The sequence below is a fragment of the Rousettus aegyptiacus genome, unplaced genomic scaffold (assembly GCF_014176215.1).
Source record: "Rousettus aegyptiacus isolate mRouAeg1 unplaced genomic scaffold, mRouAeg1.p scaffold_m13_p_8, whole genome shotgun sequence".
NCBI classification, from domain to species: domain Eukaryota; kingdom Metazoa; phylum Chordata; class Mammalia; order Chiroptera; family Pteropodidae; genus Rousettus; species Rousettus aegyptiacus.
Window position 1 is genome coordinate 74,303,847 of NW_023416311.1, and position 19,241 is coordinate 74,323,087.

Here is a 19,241-nt window from a genome sequence, read left to right on the forward strand (position 1 = left end):
CATCAGCAAATCCTTGGATCTACCTTCAAAATGTACCCAGGATGCAACAACCTTTCACCACCTTGGCTTCTACCACCAGATGACCCAAGCACCATCCCCTTTCACCTGTATTACTGCAATAACTTCCCAGCAGGACTCTTCCTGCTTCTACTTTGGTTTCTCACAATCTGTCAACACAGTAGCCAGCATGATCTTGGTTTTAGGACTTATCATTTACTCCCTTGTTCAAAGCTTTCCATTGGCCTTTCTTCTCAACCAGTATAAAAAGCAAAAGTTTTTCAAATGGTTCATAGGGCCCTAAACAATCTTCCTCATTATCTCTCTGAGTTCATTTTATACTTCCTGTCACTCACTTACTCCAGTCCAGCTATAGTAGCCTCCTTACGGTTCCTTTAACAAGTACGAAGTCAGACACGCTCTCATTTAAGGACTTTGCATTTTCTGTTCCATCTTAAACATGCTTATCCCCTGGCAGCCATGTGACTCTTTTCCTCACTTCCTTTAGATCTTTATTCAAATGTCACCTTCTCAAAGAGACTTCACATAACTAACCAATAAAAAATAGCAACTCGAGGTTGTAGCCTCCCGGGGTTGGATTTTGTTTCTATTTTGGTGGGAAAAGAAAACAAACAAAAAAATGACCTTCTTTTAAAGACAGTAAATGGTGTAAAACTAAGATTGTATTTGAATCTAAACTTGAGTCTTTATTATTTCCAGTGTAAACAGAAATACCTGGAGTGCTTTTATTATCCTTATTATAAATAAATCTGGTATTCATTAAGAAAAAAAAATAGCAACTCATCCCATCAATTCTTATCCCTTTTGACCTGCTTTATTTTTCTCCATGGCAGTTATCACCAATTGACATTAATTATGTGTTTTATTAATTTTGTTTAACAGTCTTCCCCTCATAAATTTTAAGCTCCATGAAATCAAGAATTTGATCTGTTTTGTTCACTACTGAGAAATCAGGGCCTGGTTGGCGATAGTTACTAAAAGAACTGTTAAAAGAAGGAATAAATGAATAACGAACAACCAAGTTAACTAATTAATTTGTATCTGTCTGTCTTAAATGAACAGATGAAGACCATTCCTAAAGGTGTATCTTTCTTAGTATTTAAGACTTATGTTAAAATACAACACTCAGAGTAGCATACAACACAAATACACAATACTGAGGGTTCAGCTATAAGAGATCAGAATTACCAAGAAGCACAATGAAATAAATATCTTTAAGAGAGCACGCAAATATTTCTTTTAAAAAAAATACATTCTGTAGCTAATGATCTACAGTCTCCTAGAAGAATTTTTTCCAATTTCTTCTTTTCATTGTCTTTAAACAGACAGAAGCAATAAACGGCATCCAGCATGCTCAGCGTTCTAATGACTAGACGACCGCTCTTTTAAAATACCACCGTCCCTTTAATTTTAAAATAAACCGTTTACATGCCCAAAGTTCAGATTATTAAGTGTTCTCGAACACATTAAGAAGTGCCTAAAGAACTAAAATCCTTGACTGTATTAAAATATTTAATTAGGAAAAGAAAAGGATTCTGTAATTAAGGTACTTTACATGATGGAAATGAGAAATGAAGAGCTTAAAATGAAATAATTTGACAGACTCTGAAGAAGTCTTTCTGCTCACAACTTTTGATTGCCTGTGTTTTGCCTCTCTGAAAATTGAAGGCTGTTGCTAAATTCATTAACCATATATCTCGCATACAGCCAACAAAATTTCGAACATAGAAAAAGAAAATGGAAAGGCAGTAATAATCCAAAAATTGTTTTTTTTTAACAACCTTGATTTATAAAGTATTATAAAGAGCTCAGCCAGCACTCTAGATTGCAAGTTCTATGAGGACAGAGATTTTTGTCTGTTTTTTTTTTTTTTCACTACTGTATCCCTGAAGCCTAGAATAGTACCTGATATATTAGGTGCTCTTTTAAAAAGTTTAAAAGAGCCTATTTTATTTACCGATTTATTAAGGGCAAATACAGGTGTCTACTTTGGCTTTATTTGTATTTTCTTTTTCAGTCATCCTCTTGCTGAAAAGAACATTAATTCCATCTCCAAGGTGAGGTATCAAAGGCATGAAAAACCCAGACTCTGAACAGGCACACTTGAAGTTCCTTACATTGAATATGGTGATGCATGCTGTAGTTGCCCACCAAATACCCCTTTCTCCTTTTTTCTTACTAGCAGAGTCCAGATTTTTTTCAGAATAGCAATATGCCCAGCTTTAAAAAAAAAAAAAAAAAAGGAAAGAAACTTATATTCTCTGGATTTTGTTGCTACAAGGAACTGCCACTCAACAGTTCTGAATTAGATGGTGTTTAGATGGAGTTCTAGTCAGGTGCATGTGTTTTACCTATCTCCTTCATCCTGTCTGGAACGTAGATGCAAGCAACACTAGAAGCAGAATAGTCATCTTATGACCATGAAGAGATAGCTTCACCGCAGGGAAAGTTGACAATAAGGGGAGAAAGGCCTGGATCCTGAGGGAACACCAACCCTGAAGCCACCACATCAGCTATACTGCTTACCCATTTTTTCCTTCAGTGAGAAAAAGAGAACCTCACTAGGTTAAAGCTATGGTTATTTAGGTTGTATTTTTTTGATGCCAAATCAAACTCTCACTGATGAAGGTATCAGTGGGAGCTAGAGGATGTGAGAAAATAATAGTTTTTAATAGTGCTTTCCCTTGTCTACATCCATGCCACCCTGAACACGCCTAATTTTGTCTGACCTTGGAAGCTAAGAAGTGTCAGGCCTGGTTAGTATTTGGATGGGAGACCACCTAGGAAGACCAGGTGCTGTAGGCTTTAAAAAATATATGTAGTGTTTTCCTTAACTCAGCACATTTATTAAAAAAAACACACACACATATTAATATCTGATTTCTCATATTTTAGCAAGGTTTTGAGAGACTAATTGTTGTCTCATGCTAAGAGAAATTAAACTTTTAAGATGACACATCCTTTATTAAATAAAATTAACTAAAAAATCATACGAGGGTGAGGAAATTCAAGCACCACTAATAAAAACTATTAATTATACAATTAATTGTACTATATTTCTTTTATCTTGGCAATTAACAAGGTAATTATTTGTATATATATAATATTTCCAAAATATTTGCTACCATCAAAAAATATCCGAATCTCAAAAACTAAAATCCCTCCCAAAGCTTGCAAAAAAACATTGACTTTTGGGTGGCTCCACAGTATCGTGCTTAGTACATTTGCTTTACACGCAGAAGGTCCTGAGTTCATGCCCCAGGTGGAGCCACAGACCATACCCTGGGTGTGCCAGGCCCCAAGGGTGCTGCTGTGAGTGTGTGGGAGGAGACTCCACCCCTTCGGAGATGCAGTTCTTAAGGGAAATGACAACATCCATGGTTAGTAGTGGAAATGGAGGGGGAGGGAGGAGAGGAAGGGGAATTAAAGAAGGGGAAAAAAAAACACTGACTTGCAACGTGAAGACAATGTTTCCTACATCATGGTCAGCAAGTCATATCAACCGTATCTTTATCATGAAGTTCATGTTACTGCAGACAACACAATAAAGTTTTACTAAACACTCACGGATGTTCTTTAAAGAACCCCTGGTCATCGTCAGGCTGGAGATACTATGAGTCACAGTCCCACAGCTCTCTGGCTTTGGGGAGGCTATAGCTCATGTGCATCACATTCCTACAGTGGTTCCCCCACCCTGAGCAATGCATGGGGGTAAACATCACATCTGTCTTCACGAGCACTCTGCCAAACGCCAAGGAAGTCCTTCCACCACTGTCCTATCTGGCAAACTCCTACTGATCCTAGAAGACCCAGAACCAGTGCCTCACCCTCTGTGAGAAGGCTGTCCCCTCAGGACTTTACCACAGCATGCTCTATACAGCATTATAATGATCTTTTCAGGTATGTGTTCTTCTCTTATTTGGCTACAAACCATTCGTGAAGCCTATGCTTTCTTCATCTTTGCATCCCTAGAGTCTGTGAGAGACATGAAGAAATACTGACCAATGTTTGCTGAAAAACTAAGTGATTCAATGAATAAATGATGGCATTTACTATGGCCAGTATCATAGAAAATGCATCAAAATTTAAGTTATCACTCAGGGGGTATACACAAAACTAAGATGACTTTTAAAAGAATCCGTAAAGGAAAACAGAGGGTTGTTTGGTCTCTATTTGGCCTAGAAACCTTTCAGTCCTGGATATCAAAACCACTTACATATGAAAAGCATTTCAGCATTTGTCCGCACATACATTGTCTGATTAAGTGATAGCATCCAGATGGGGTGTATACTATATGGCAATGTGGTATACCAGAGATAACAGATTACCAATCAGATGACCCAAGTTCAAGTCCGAGCCCAGCTATTTCCCAGATACCAGACAGTAACTGCTTTTCTACCTACCTTGCGGGCTGCTGTGAGGATAAAAATTCTTTCCTGCTGCTCCCCTGAGACAGAGCCCAGTGTCTGACACCTAAGGGATGTGCAGATGTCACTAAGTGAATGGCCCAGAGAAGGCCCAGTGTCTGGACTCAAAGACCAGGCCTTTTCCCAACACTCCCTGGCAGTCTCATAATGCTTCTTTACAAAATACCACTTTTCTACAAGTTCAGTTTAAAAATATCATTCACTGATTCTCTTCTCAGTACCATGTTTTCTTGAAAGACTATATGCCAGTTGTTGCACTTGCTTAGGTTTAAGCTGATAATAATTTTAAAAGAGGAGAAAAAAACCCATAACTATTCTGCAAGTAACAGTTATGCTTACATAAAACTTGGTTGGAAATAGGCCATTCTTTGAGATACTTCGTTTTTTTCTAGAATGGAACTACATTTCTTGTTTAGCTAGAGAATCAAGATGGTATGTTCACAATTATGTCTAAAAAGATAACTACGTAATCTATATGTGTATTTCATGATGCAAATTAAAACAGAATAATGTAGCCTGTATTTATTCCTATTCCTCCGGTGTCTTCATACATCATACATGTTACAATTAATCCTTCTCTTCACAGGCGATCATCTAGCTCTGCAGTGGCAGCACCACTAGCAGCACCTTGCACTGGAAAATGCAAACTGATGATCCAAAGCTTACCGGCATCCATAAAGTAAACGTTTCCGTGCAAACAACAAATTTGAATACAATCATTCTTTGTATAGTTACACAAAAACATCATCCCCCATATATAAAGAGCACTATAAAGGATTTTAAGAAAGTGTCTTTCAATTTTTTACCTTCCTCTTTTATTTTTTGTTTTGCCATCTGCTGTGTGTACGGGGGTTCCATTTTTTAACTGTTTCTATGTTTTATCACATTGGAAAAGAACTAAAGAACCTTCCTACCTATCAGTAACCAAGGCACATTTTCCAGTCATCTTCATGGTTAACAAGGAAAATGACAGGCAGCAAAGAAGGAAGAAAGGGCATATAGAAATAAGCAGAACTCAAGCTGAATGGAAATTAAACTTCCCTTGCTGATAGTACTCACAAATGCATCTTTCATTCAGGACCATACATTTACAAAAGCATAATTCGATTAACTGGAAATGTATATGGGGAATTATATTACAAATACCAATTTCAGGTTGGTGTAAAATGCTGAAGAAAAATATTGCTACTGAATCACGGGGGAGGGGAAGAGATGGAATATCAACACATTAATACAGAATATGCAATTTCTTCTCCAAGGAATATTAGGGTAGCATTATATTTTATGAGGATACAATTAGAATGTTAAGGAGTCACTGGGCATTGTCCAGTTGTAACCAGGTTGCAGATTGCTAACCTATTAGAGATGCTGAAGATATCCTCTTTGGTGATAAGACAGTGTCCTCTGTTAAAACAATGATAATTTTTATCTGTGCTTGTCACCCAATAAACTAGAGAGGCTATTGATTTAGGCTGGACATCCAAATACACAAAAACAATAAATGGTGAATAAATTCAGTCATTAATAGAGGGCTAAGACTGATCAGCTGTATGTAGCTGATCAGCAAATGGTTTATAAAATAGAAATAATTTATAAAACCTCTGGAATAAGTCTTTTTAACATTCTTACCTTTACTGAATCTTCTCAGAAAAAAGGTGAATAATACTTACTCTACAACTGTGAAAATGAATAAATATATTTAAAAAGAGAGCTTGGATACTATTGGGCAAAGTAGGACATGCAGGCTCTCAAATCACCAATAACCCAATATTTGAACTCACATACCCAAGAATTATGTCTTGAAGGGTATAAACAAAGGCATTTTTCCTTCCCAAAGCACCAGAGATGGAAGCCATTTCATTTAGATATTTTTCAAATAAATGTGAGCTTAACACTTTAGACTACTTTAAAACTAGGAGGTATTCTTTTTTCATAAAGTCAAGTCACATAAGCAAGGAGATGCACTTGCAATGTGAAAACCATTCTTTTAGCCAATAAAGCAAGCTATCTTAGAGTCATCTCTCTATTACATGGAAAAACTAGTGAATCTAATCAAGTGAGGTTATCGGAGTTTCTTTAATGGAATCTAGAGTCCCACCCACATTGTCTTCTCATCAATATTCCTCAAGGCTTCCTCTTCCCCAATTACAAAGGGCCAGATAACCCTGTGACTGACGGGTGGTACACACGAGCTTATTTTCTACTGTTTAAAACAGAGTTAACATACCCAGGGGAGTGATTTCAATTACTGAATGAATGAAAAAGGGTTAAATGTGGAATTTAATAGAACAGGATTTAACAACACTTGTTGGCGAGTAAACAAACAAATTTTGAGGAAAATATGCTAGAGAAGATAAATCTTATAAAATAATATAGAGACAGCATTCCATTTCAGAGTTATTTAAAAAAAAAAAAAAGTCCTGAGCAATATCTGATATGCAGTGGCCAATTATTAAAGCAAGAACAAAGCAGAAAGGTCTCTACCCTCACACAGCCCCTCTGCAGATCCCCACCTCCAGACCTTAGCCCACATGCAGCCGCCTCCAGCAAGCCTGCCTTTCTTGCCTCTTCTGATAAGTCAGTTATACCACTTTCTTCATTACCAGGTTCTTGGTTCATCTACTTCAAGATGTCAGTCCCAATTTTCATACAACTTTATTGAACTTTTAAAGTCATTAAATTTCCAAGGGCCAAAATTTTCAAAAAAATATTTTCCAAGTTCTGGTAAAAAGAAGGACTTATTGTTAATACATTTCCAGTTAATCAAATTATGCTTTTGTAAATATATGGTTCTGAATGAAAGATGTGTATGTGAGTACTATCGGCAAGGGAAGTTTAAGTTCATTTTATTAACAAGCACAGTAAAAGTTCTGAATCATGTCATTCTCTCACTGAGAACAGGCATTCTCATGCTTCAGCTGGGTTGGCCTGTATGTTAATGAGCCAATTCCCACATTGCACACAGGCACTTTACACTGCATTATGATACATGGCTACGTATAATCACCAAGTGATGCATCTTATTTCCCAAACTGGGGTGTAAACTCCTTAAGTGAGAAACTACTCAGAGTGCTTTCTCTGTAGTATCTCCTCAGAGCACCCCAAGTGAAAATTTGCTGAAGGACAGGCTAGATTGGTTTCCTGAAAACAAAAACGAAACGACAACAATAACAAAACGTGGGACAAAAGGTTGCCTCCGCATCAAAACAATTCACTGGTCTCTGGCAAATTCACTCTTAGAAATGAAATCTCTTAACATTCAGACTATTACTCTTTCTAGTAAGTTCCAGTTTCTAAAATGAGTTCCTGGCCTTCTTTTATTACTGACTGAGAACTGAACACCTGGGTCGGTTCCAGCTCTGCTACCGCCTAGCTACATAAAAGTGATTTACTCAAGTTATATTTCTGTTCTTCAGCTTCCTCAGCTACAACATGCTTTAAGCCTATTCTTCTGTGAAAAGTTCCACAATTCTAAATTTAAAACATTTTAAGTATAGTAATCTTCTAACAAAAGTGTTAACACCCTAAAGACAGTTTTGAAGCATTGAACACCAAAGTTCTAAGACTCCAATTACAATGCAACATGTCTAACCTGATTTGGTATGCTAAAGCAATATCCACCTCACAATGTTGTTCTTAATGGTGAAGGTTAAATCAAGTATTGAATATAAAGCATTTAGCTCAATGCTTGGCATTTAGTCAAACACTCAATAAATATTAGCTATTGTTATTAATATTGAAATGAATATAATTGGAACTAATTCCATAGATTTTCATGAAAACCCATAATTTTGGTGTAAGTTTACTTAACTGAGTCTGTTTAGAAACTTCTTATTAAAAAGAAAAAAGGAATGATGTATTCACATGGCTACCAATCATATAATCAAGAGACGGCACAACCCAGCAACCCAGAATTTCCATATTTAATTTTGTGTGATTCTCTCATCTCTCAGTTGAATCTTGTATCCTAATTAAAAAAAAAAATCTAAATATAATTCAGACTGAAACCACCAACCAATAAAGTGAAAATTTGTTTATTCATTCTATTAAAATTGTATGTTCATAGAGTGATTAACTTGTTCTTTCCTCTAACCTCATTTCCATCTTTGATACTTAATTTATACTCAAAAAAGACTTCAGAAACTGTTAAACCTTCAATTTTTTCCTGTCTACCCTGTCCATATGAAACTTTCCCTCACCTCCTCATCCCTTCTCTAAATCAACAATTGCAAGGCGGCGTTCATCGAACTCAAACCAGCTCCCTTCCAGTCTCTTCTCTGATGATCCCATCGCCATCTGGGTCTCCAGTCCCTTCATGAAGCTCCTGGGAAGATTTATCTGCTCCACAGCAACAAGTCCTTTCAGAGTCACTTCTACTTGCCTTATAAAAAGATCGAGGGTATCAGATGCTTAAAGGGTACCACTCTACATTTAGGATGCCTAATGAAGAATTACCCTGTACATCTTCCTATGTTTCAGACACAAGCTTTAGCATCATTTTTATTAAACATTATCACCAGAGAGGTGCCTGTCCCATCTGAAATCCCTTATTCTTCTCTATCACTGCATACTGTTTCATTCATAGTAGTTATTACAACATTATTTATTTAATGTCTGCCTTCTTTACCAGTCTGCAAGAGCCATGAGGACAGAGACTTTATATATTCATTCATCAATGGAAGCCAAATGTCTAGTGTCTCACAAGTATTTCATAAAACATAAAGTATTCAATACTTTATATGTGTTGAATTAATCCATGAAATCTGGGTTGTTTATGTGCTTCAGCACAGTATCAGACTCTATGGGGGAAAAAAATAATAGACATGGTCCTCCATTACAGAACTTAGAATTTAACACCAACAATTTCATTTGGAAAACTTACAGTTTCGTGGAACTTACAGTTTGGGAAACAACATACACTAATTAGAGAAAAATACACAAAGGCATGGTATAGATTAAAAGTACCCAATAGAAAAGGAATTAGGGTCGAAAGAGATAAATGAAAGACCTCAGCCATCAGAGGAAGTTACATGGACAGAGAGAGACTCAAGCTGGTATCTGGTAGATGAAACACATTAGGGCTGGTAAAGAGTCCAGATGGCATTCCACAATGACAGGAAGCTGGTACAGCATATGCCAAGGAAGGAGTTGTGAATAAGCCTGCCCAATGCAGAAGTGACACATGCAAGACTCACGCTGCTGACGAAAGCCTGCTGGGCAGCCTGGAAACAGATTATGAAGTGAAAGGCCAGATTAGGAAAAGACTTGAATGCACGAAGAAAGCCTTTACATTTGATGCCATGGTCAAAAGAAAACTTCCACAGTTTCAGTGGGGAGTATCATGCTGGCACTGGGAGAGTATTAGCCCAGCATTTACAATCAAGCAGATAACAAAAGACTGGAGACCAGCAAAGATGTGGCAATCACTAGGGTAACGATAGTGAGAGCAAAGAAGCAACAAACACCGAAGACACTGAAGACGGCAAGTTCCCACAACTGACACCTCTATGTTAGAAAAGAAGAAAAGCAAAGACGGAAAAATTATATGGTTTCAGTGGGAAGAAGAATTAACATGTTTTCCTGGCCTCAGGAAAATGTACACTGCATGCCTGAGAGATGAGAACAACATAGTCCTGTTAATGACAACTGTTAAGTCCTTATATAAACTAGTAACACTTAAGACTAGGTAAATGAAGTTGGTCACAAGAATGAACTGTGGAAAACCTGTATGGATCTAGCATAGCTCTGCCCTTTTGAACAGCCATAGACTACTATATTAACTACTCCCCAAAGACACGCAAAAGAACAGAGCCACGTGGCCTCTCAAAATGCCAGGACCCACTTAACAAAGCAAGGCTAAAAATCACATTAATTCAATTGTTCAAGGTTGACTTAGAGCAGAGAAGCAAAAAATGAGAGTACTTGCCTAAAATAAAACAATTTGTTCTCCTTAAATTAAAAAAAAAAAAAAAAACTAAATAAAGTCAAAGGTAATATTAGTTTGTGCCCAAATCCCAAAAGCCACACATACTATTAAAAAGAAAATAGGCAACTGGCCCCTTAAGACCTACTATGTCCAAAGAACTATCTGTCAAAAAACAAGAAAACTATGTTATTATCTCTTATCTTGTATTAAAGATTAAATTCTATTTCTTAGTCAACATGGATATTTAGGTAGATAAATGGATATTTATCAATTGCTCTTTATGTCATTATTCTGAAATGAGGACAAAATTCTAACTGTAACTGCTTTGTTGACAAATTAGCTATATTACTTCAGTCTGGAGACTCGGGCGATAAACACCAACCATTTTTTAAAAGCTTGGAAAATATTTAAATGTGTCTATTATATTGTACTGTATCTTTGTAATTAAGAAACCAAACATCAATAAAACTAGAGGAATAGGAACAGCTAAGAAAGTCATCCTGTTATTGTCTTTTAATCATTCATCAATGCAAGTATTTTTTGGAGTATTGATTATATATGTCTGGCACTGCAGAAGGTGACATGGTACTATGAACGCCTCCTTCGTGAAGTTTATATCACACCATTTACTTTGACCTCAGTGCTTCAAATTATCTTCTGAGACGGTAAAGATTTCAAGCTGAAGAACAAGTTGCACTATTTGCTGGCATCCTGGCCTTAAAACAAACAGTTTAACCTCTTCCGTCCCTCACTTCCTAACCTGAAAAATAGGAATTTTATAGGGTGCTGAATCCAATATAATTGTGGTAGGCAACTGCTAAAACAGCCCCCAACAGTTGCTACCTCCTCATATCTATGCCCTTGCATAATGCGCCCTCCTCTCAAATGCAGGCTGGATCTAGTGACTTACTTCTAATGAACAGAACAAGGCAAGCTATGGATATCGTTTCCAAGATCAGGTTGTAAAAAAGACTGTGGCTTTTGTTATGCTCACCCTATGGAGAAGTCTCATGTAGCAAGGAACTGAGGGAGTTTTCTGGCCAACAGCCAGTGAGGAACAGAGGCCTGTCCAACATTTGCCAGGAACTGAATCCTGCTAACTAGTCTAGGAGAAAGCTGGCATGTGGCTTTTCTTCCAGCTGAGGATTAAGATGAGATAGCAGGAGTGGCTGATGTTTTATAGTTTTATGAAAAACATTGAGGCCAAGGCTAAGCCACACTCAGATTCCTGATCATCAGAAACTGGGAGATGATAAATGTTTCTTGTTTTAAGCTGCTAATTTTGGGAGAATTTGTTACACGGCAATACATAATTAATATAATAATGTAAATGTGATTCGTAAAAGAGAATATATTACACAAGGTTTTTAAAAATTATATCTGGGTCAATCATAAATAGGGGTTTTTAAAAAGTTCTGTTTAGAGCTTCCTTGACTTGAATGAAAGTAATCTGCTTTTTATCCACTGTCATCTAATACATCTTCAATTTATTCGATTAACTGAGCAATGGTAACAATCATCATTAGTACTATCATTAACAGTATTTAGAAGCAAATCTACCATCAAAAAGTGAATTAGAAGTGAATCAACCATCAAAAAAGTTAGAATTGAATCAACCATCAAAAAAAAAAAAAGAATTTTAACAAATTTTATGAAGTTATCAGTGCTACTTAGGACACATAGGGCCAAAACATAAAGGGACAGTAAGACTCAACATTAATATCAGAAAAAAAAAACCTTTAGAGAGAAAGAAAATAGGCATAAAAGAATAAACTGAATGATAAAGGAGCAGTCTACTAGGAAATATCAATCCTGCATCTTAGGTGCCAGAATCTGCCTCATAATATATAAAGCAAAGTTTCAGACTTCAATCTTTAACCCTAAATTATTCCTAAATAACAGCTATTACATTGCATGAGACATACTTTAAAAAAGAATTATCTTAAGTAAATCTGCTAACAGAATTTATATTCCAGAGTGTTCCCATCAGTAGTATGTTGTAAACATTTCAAAGATAGGGTCAAACGCAGTTAATACAATACAGATACTGTTTAATATGTAAAAAGGCCAGTAGGCACCATGTTTAGCAGACCAAACCACTGGCCCCCATCTTTCCGCCTTCATTTAGCCACACCCTGTGCCATGTGACTCTGCAGTTCTGCTGTCTAGAGGCAGTGTGCTTCCTCATCCATTTACTTTGAGTTCTGCTATGAGACTTGCTTTAACCAATGGGATGTGCACAGAAGTGACAACATGGCAGGCTGAGACTAGGCTTTCTTGCATATCATGTACTTGGGTTAACTCAGTGATGTACTGGACCCAGCTCGTACAAGTTCAGGAAAATTGCTTGTTAAATTTTCAGGCATTTGTTGACCGTTATTTCACATACCCATTAACAAAAATTAAATAATATAAATTTAAAATTAAATTACATTTTAAAAGGTACTCAAAATCCATAACTTCCTAATTAGTTTACTACATTTTACATATGCTTTTGAGGTTGTCTATTGAATCTGTATGATGAAAAATATTATATAACAGTGTGTTACTCTACAGTTCTTCTCAGTGGCGTCATATTGGTAGCTTGAAATCAGCCACGATACAAATATATATACACCAAAGAAAAGGGCAAATGCTACAAATCAGGGCCTGTGTTCTCTTCAGGAGAGCCGGTTAGGCTTCTATCACCATGAGGAGTGCTTCCTGGTAGTCTCCACCCTTTTAGCCTGAGGCCTCAAAAAGAACACACATGCAGCAGATCTGAGCCCAACTCTGCAGCAAGGGACTAAGTCCAGCCCAACCACAACTGGAGGCAAAGCCACCAGCTAAGCCCAGCCAATCCACAATCAACCAGAAGAACCCTGAGTCTGAGAACAAATCCTTACTGAATAAGTGGATTTAGGAGAGATTTAATTATTCAACATTATTGTGGCAATAGTTGACTAAAACTCATGGTAAATTGGAGTTTGCTCAATAAGTCTTTTTGAATCAGTGAGACTAGCATTTTAGGGGAAAAAAAGAAAGATGAACTAGTATAGGGTCTGGACGTGAATAGCTGATGGGCAACCACTGAGAGAATGACAAAAATGCCATGCTCAAAGAACACAGTGAAAAAAAGTATACTAATTGTGACGTTAAAGTAGAATGGCCTGAGAAAGGAATTCAGCAAGAATTTATTTAGCCCTACCATGCACCAGGCCCAATACCAGGCACCGTAGATTGAGCAGTGAAAATGAGAGATGCAGTCAACGTGCTTACAGACTAGTAGTGGGGAACAGGTTAAATATGGAAGCCATATTTAATCCAGGCCATTTGTAATCCAGGGTGCTGAGGGGCTGGTGAAAAAATAAGGGCAGGGTGTTATGGGAACACAGAAGAAAGGCACATGAACCAGTTCATGGGGATCCAGGAAGGCTTCTCAGTGGAGGTGACCTCTGGAGTGGAGAATGCTCCAATAGTCCCATTAGAGATAACTAAAGGCTACGTAATGAAGTTTGCTAGAATGAAAAAGTAAATATTCTGCAGGAACACTGCTCAGGATCAGACAGGTCATTAGATCAAAATGCATCACAGCTGGCCTTGGAACACTTACTGGGTGAGGGTACATTCCTGCTGGCCCAACATCTGTGCTCAGACACTAATTGCTACAATCATTCTCACCTCTCATTTGATGCTTATCCATTCGCCTGCTGGACAAGCCAGAAACAAAACTCAACAGCTCAAATTCAGTCAGCATTTCATAAGAGCATTTATGCACAAGTACAGTCTATAAGTGTTATGACAACCAAGTGAATTAATTCAGTGTTTGGCCCAGGGCTTCCAGGAAACATTGCATCACAAAAGCAGAAATGTCCTGTGTTCCCAACTAAGGGAGAGGACGCACACATGCAGGGAGCATCACATTCTTCAGACTTTTTAAAATCCAAAGTATAAACCTATTACCTACCGCTTACAAACTACCCAGCTAAAACAAGCAATTTTAGGTAGAAAAATGAAATGTAAAGGTATTCTAAAATCGGATCTTTTATTTAAACAGTTCCAATTCATACTGGATGGTCACGACCACAAAACGGTAAGCCTTACTCTGATTTTTGCATCAAAATTTAATCCTACATGTATGACTACCCTGCAAATAACGAAAAAACCAACTTCATTTTAGCCACACTGGTAAATCCAGCCTACTTGAGCCATTCCACTAGATGACAGTTCAAATATTGAAGCACAGAAGGAAAATAAAATATTTGACAATGCTTTCATTTAGAAATATCTCAGGAAACAGTTCAATTAAGCATGAGTCTCTTCTGAGATGGTTAGCCTGCAATGAAATATTAAAATTAATAAGGCCATTTTCTTTAGGGACTTGGATTAAAAAAAAAAAAAACTCAGTAGGAATGCTACAGACAGGATAGAATCATTTAATTTCAAAATATATATAAGTTAAATCACCAAGCCATTACTGCCTTTCTCTGTTCCTGTTAAATATATGCCTAAGGCATTTCCGGTATAAAAACCAAAATATAAACTGTGGGAGAGACATAAAACAGGCACCCTGTTTTATTTTCCTGCTCCAGCTTGACTTCACTCTTACGCATCCTGTACATTTAATTTTTTTTCACCAAATATTTTTTTTTCTGCAGCAGAATCTCTGCCTTGCTAAGTCAAACTTTCCCAAATCTTCTTGTTCTAATCATAGCACAGCAAACTAGGGTAAAAAAAAAAAAATAAAATAACTGAGTAAGGCTTACTTAAAACAACTAGGACCTATAACAAAAAGCAGCTTCAGAATTCAGATTTTTAAAAATATTATCACCAAAGTCACCGCATTGCCACAAAACCTGAAATAGCATGTAAACACTGAGTGCAACACACACACACACATACACACACGGGCGTTAACCACACAAACAAAACTAGAAATTTCCCTCAGATTGTAGAACATCAATAAGTAAATAACTTATCATATATCATCAAAGTGCTGGTTTTGGAGTTGTCGAATTCCTACCTTGACTCTAATATTTCTGAAGTTCAACTTAAAAACTCAGTCTTTCCCCTGATGTTTAAGATAGCAAAGGTAGAGGCATGAAAACTGAATGGTCCAGTAAATTCCCCGAATGGTCCAGTAAATTCTCAAGAAGCAATTACAGCCTGCCTGTGGTGAAAGATGCAGGAGTTAGCCACGTGAGTACAAAATGGGCCTTTACTTCCTGCACTTCATTCAGGGAGCCTGAAATCCATCACCCCATGCCACAGGAATTCTGTTTGGTTATACAGAGACTAAGTCTTCAATCAAACCACAAACCACTTAGGCCAGTTAGATTAGATTACTTAGAACATTTTAACTTCTTTTTTTTTCCTTATTTGAAACAATGCAGATTACTTTAGGTAATTTTTCTTTGAATAACACTAGCAGATAAATTTTAATCTTTGTTATACAGTAAATACTTAGCTTTTGCTCCTATTGATTTTTTATTCAGTATCTAAGGCAATTGGTTAAAAATGTGCTAATAGGTATTTCGAAATTAATTCTTTAGATGTTGGACACAAGGACAGTCACTTGGGAGTAGGAGGAGAGGGTGAATCAGAGGTCTGCATAAGCAGTTTTAGAGAAGACTCTTCTAACTCACCATTTTTAAAAGGTTTTATAATTTATTATAGAAGTACAAAATATTGAAATGATGTCTCAATCAGTGATCCTAGAGCCAAACTTTTGAAAAACATCTAAGCTTTTCAGAAGGGAATGGGGACACAGGTTATGGACAGGCTAGTTTACTTGGCCAGGGAGTCAGTATGTGAAGACCATCTGGAAATTTGTTTATGAAGCACACATTCGCAATCCCAAATCGTACTCCTACGAAGGCAGTGAAGTGTACTGAAAAAACCAACCAATGTCATACTACATTTGGAAGCAGAAGGCAAATCTCCATGTCTCATATCAACAGAAATGACTCAGACAAATAGCTAAGCTGGACACCTTAAAGTTATTTTAAGTCACTTAAATTTTCAATCACATCGATAATAAGCTTTTAAAAGTCATAGGCCATAAGTATTACAAAGAAACAAAGTCAGTCGCATGTCCGACATTAGCTTCTGGTAGCCAAGGTAGCTCGCTACTTATGGCTATAGAATTCTTGAGTTATTTGGCTGTTTATACAGTCATGATAAATGGTTTCATAAAGTGCTCATGGCACATCTGATGTCATCCACTACTGAAGCTGAGGGACAAGTGAAACATAAGTTAGAGTTAAATGGAAAATAAAGGGTACAATGATTTTCTAATGCTTTATGTTAGAACAGATGAAGAAATTAATAGTATCTCTATGAACATAAATAATGAATGGGGTCTTCATCCCTAAAATAACACTAGCTTTTTGGAAAAATTGTATTAGATTTATATATTATCACCATGTTTTCATGATTCTTACATAAGTAAAAATGACAAATAGCAAAACATGTCATTTTTATTTGAACATAAACATAATTTTGTTTTATTCTGAAAAAGAACAGTGAATAGGGCTAAAAAATTTCAGAACATTTTTTGAAATATGATATTAGAGACTTGCTGCTATTCCCACCATTCTAAAGGTAACAATTGAAGAGAATTTTAAGCACTTAGAGAAGCTCAAGGCTCAGCAAAAAGTAAAGGATTAAAATCAGAGTCTATAATTGAGACTTAAAATGTATGTTACTGTCACAATTCAATTTCTGGTGTCTGCTATATCCAGTGGTGTCCCTTATAAATGCTGAGCTTTAAACACGATCGAAATGATTTATTACAAAATATTTTTAAAGTATATCCTTTATCAATGATTAATGACAAAAAATTTCTCTCATCCAGTTATCTCATTAAATGGCAAAAACGAGGGTTTATAACATTTACCTACTGCATGTTATAGAGGTAATGAATATGAAACAATTAGGGGTCAGGGAATATACAGAAAAGGATATTGTTTCAGTTGTTAGAAAATGTCTTATAATTCCCCATGCTATCAATCTCAATTCCAGAACGTTTTAACCTGCTATAGTAAAATCAGAGTAAGAGCCATTTGGAACAAAAGATACAACAATTTTAAGTCTTACGTGAATAAAGAAAATATTTTTCTGTAACATGTTTTAAAACCAAAAACGGAAAAAAAAAAAAAAATTCAAATCTGGGAAGAATGTCCTACCAAAGGAAAAGGGGAAGAAAGGTGAAATAGATCAGAATTTGAAGAACAAAATAAGTTTTCAATATTTGAAAAGTGAAAATTCAAAGTAAAATTGCAAACTCTGTCAAAGAATTCCAAGCAGTTCAAAATAGCTTATCATAATAAAGCACATAACTTTAGATTTGTTTTTCTTTTTTTTAATAATAAAGAGGCAGCTAAGCAAATAAATACTTTATAACTCTAGATTGCTCAACACAACCATCACCTCCCTGAAGCCCTAGTTCAGTTTTTATCATATTAAAACACAGGAGAAATTGCTGGATCATATGGTAGTTCTACTCTTAATATTTTTAGGAACCTCCATACTATTTTCCATAGCGGCTGCACCAATTTACAATCCTACCAACAGTGTGCTAGGCTTCCCTTTTCTCCGCATCCTCTCCAACACTTGTTATTTCGTGTTTGTTTGTTTGTTTGTTTTATAATAAGCATCCTGCAGTTCCTTCAGGAGGTATTCCAGAAGAAGGTATTGTTATCAAAGGGGAAGACGGCTCCATGCATGTTATTTCCCCTGAAGACCTTCCAGTAGGACAGATGTGGAAATGGAAGACAGTGATATGGATGATACTGACCCAGGCTAATGTGTGTATTTGTGTCTTAATTTTTAACAAAAAAAAAATATTTAATAAGGAAAAATAAACTAAAATAGAAAAAAGGATATAAAGAAAGAAAATATTTTGTACCACAGTACAATGCATTTGTGTTTTAAACTGTGTTGTTACACAAGAGTTGAAAAGGTTTAAAATTTTTAAAGTTTATAAAATGAAATAATAAAACAATAAGCTAAGGTTAATTTGTTACTGAAGAAAGAAAAAAATAAATGATAAATTGACTGTAGCCTAAGTGTACAGTGTTTATAAAGTCTACAGTAGTGTACTATAATGTCCTGGGCCTTCACATTCACTCACCACTCACCGACTCATCTACAGCAACTTCCAGTCCTGAAATCGTGGTAGGTGTCATATACCTTTTCTATGTTTAGATACACAAATACTTACCACTGTGTTACAATTGCCTACAGTAACGTGCTGTGCAGGCTTATAGTCTAGGAGCAATAGGCTACACCATATAGCCCAGGTGTGTAGTAGGCTGAACTATCTACTTTTGTATCAGTGCACTCCATGATGTTCATACAATGACAAAAACACCTAACGATGCATTTCTTAGAACATATCCCCGTAGTTAAGTGACTCATGCCTGTAATGAATACTACAACTCCTGATCAAAAAATTAATTTTCTATTTTGAAAACTATTTGGGTCACTTGACTATGATAAAAATCAAGCCATGTGTTTTTTTCCTTCCCAATAAATCCCTTTGAAACACCAGTAACAATTTAGGAATGTAAATGAATTTTCCATTTGTATTTATACTTAATGATGACTTAAACAGAGGGAATACAGTTTAATTTTGTGGAGGTAGGTTGAACCCAGAAAATATGTTCTTTAAAATAAAAAACAAAAATTAAAAAAAAAAAAAGGAAAACTCATTTTGACTAGTAAAACAAGAAACAAAAATCTCAAAGGGAAACCTGGTATAAAAAAGCAGCTGAAGCCAGAGAGAACTTTACAAATACGTCCTGATGACTGATCTGATGGTGATGGAATATGGAGCAACCCATCCTCTGAACACCAATAAATTACATACTGGAGACCATCTTTTAATA

The 19,241-nt window shown here is 36.2% G+C and overlaps 1 protein-coding gene and 1 pseudogene across 7 annotated transcripts in view; one reads left to right on the forward strand and one right to left on the reverse strand.

The window, feature by feature from the left end:
• Window positions 1-19,241, reverse strand: part of MAST4 (microtubule associated serine/threonine kinase family member 4) — a 509,369-nt gene that overhangs the window by 450,548 nt on the left and 39,580 nt on the right. The gene's annotated exons all lie outside the window — the stretch shown is intronic.
• LOC118606958 lies at window positions 2,705-2,823 on the forward strand (annotated as a pseudogene).